The sequence below is a fragment of the Phalacrocorax carbo genome, chromosome 14, assembly GCF_963921805.1.
Source record: "Phalacrocorax carbo chromosome 14, bPhaCar2.1, whole genome shotgun sequence".
Taxonomy (NCBI): domain Eukaryota; kingdom Metazoa; phylum Chordata; class Aves; order Suliformes; family Phalacrocoracidae; genus Phalacrocorax; species Phalacrocorax carbo.
This window is the reverse complement of record NC_087526.1, coordinates 17,732,857-17,734,608: the sequence shown is the minus strand read 5'-3', so window position 1 is coordinate 17,734,608 and position 1,752 is coordinate 17,732,857.

The window sequence follows — 1,752 nt, the reverse complement described above, 5'->3', positions numbered from 1 at the left end:
GATCACCGCTGCTAGCACTGGGTGTTAGCACCGCTAACACACCAGCACTGCTCCTCATACAGAGAAAGCAAAGCTGTTTGTGGGTCTGCAGAGGAACCACATTGGAAAACAGTCAGCTGCGAGCCTCCATCCTTGGAAATTCCCAATCTAGAAAAAGCCACAGCCCAGCCTGACCCAGCGTTGGTCAGAGTCCAGCTTCAAGCAGGATGGTGGATAGGAGACCCCCCAGAGGCCTCTTCTGAGCAGCCTCAGAGATCTGCATGGATGGCCCTGGGCATGCAGGCTGTGCCATTGGCTCTGGCAACTGCACACCATGCCCTCTGCCTCTGTCTGGGGAAAGGGATGAGCCTGGACCTCCAGGCTGTGGCCTCAGAGCCTGCTGCTCTTCCTGTGGATCCCCACCAGCATCCCCCTTGCAAACCAGGGGCCCCACTCTGATGTACACACAGGGGGCAGAGCTGCCTACCAGACCCCCTGACAGCAGTCAGCAGCTCCCGGGAGAAGGCAGCAAAGGTGCTAAAGGCGCTGGCCAGCTGCTTCTCGCCCTCCCAGCTGGTAGTTGGCTGAGAACTTCTCCTGTGCAGCAATGTGGGCTTCGAGGTGGCTGATGAGGTCCTGGGGAAATATGAATGTTCCTCCAGAAAGTGCAAGGGGAAGGTCAGGATGAAACGCCCAACCCCTGCCTTCCTCCTGGGAGTCAACATGTCCGGTTCTGCTCATGCACCTGAGCCAGCTCCTGTTGCCTGCTGCCGCCCCCCGCCCCTACCGCCCCAGCTATAGGGACCCATATTCCCTGCTGCCGTCAATCCAACCTGCAGCAAGGACTCCCCTCATCCATCCATCACTGTGTCCCTCCTCCTGAGGCTCCATTCTGCCCTGACCTTGTCCACAGCTGTGCTCTGCCTTGGCTGCTTTCCTCATCTTCTGCAGCACAGCTCGGTCGGCATCCAAGGCCTAGAAATGCAGAGAAGATCATCACTCTGACTACATCCATACACACATTTCTGTAACTCACAGCATTCTCAAGGTGGACTGTCCTGCCTGCAGAGAGCAAGGAGCAACTTGGAACCTGCTGCCACTGAGACGCTGATCTCCGACCCTCCTAGTTGGCCGCCAGAGCCTCTCTCCCCTTCACTGCCCTCTGCTGCTGGGGCCCACCTTGACCCAGGACAGCTGCCTCCTTCCCAAAATGTCCCTGGACATGCCCTTGTAATGCCAGTCATATTTATACTTCATCTTTCACCAGAATTCAGCTCTCCACACACAGATGCTCAAACCTCCTACATCTGTGGCCACCTTTTTCCTTTCTCCTCACAGGCCCGCCCCCAAGCTGTAACCTCGGTCCACAAGTGACCCATCCCTACCTTTGGGACTATTCCCTGCCTGCTGGGCCAATGCTGTCAGGCCAGAAGGCTTCCCTGCTTTGGAGGAGAAGCACCAGGATGAGACTTCTCTGTGGCGTCCCAGAGGCTATCACCAACAGGCATCTCCACCTCTCTAGGCTACCCCCGTCCAGTAAGCCCAGCTGCAAGAGGCAGCACTCCCTCCAAGGATCATGAAAAGTGCACAAAGCACGGTCGCTGGCCACAAGGCAGGAAACTGCACAGGAAACCCTAACCTCCCTTCTCTGCCTGTACTTCTACCTGTGTTCACTTGCCTTGCAGGCACATATTTGGTTCTACACTTGGCAGAGCTGCGCGACTTCCCCTTTGGGGACCTGCCTCCAGTGGTGGAAAACTGGCTGATGGCCTC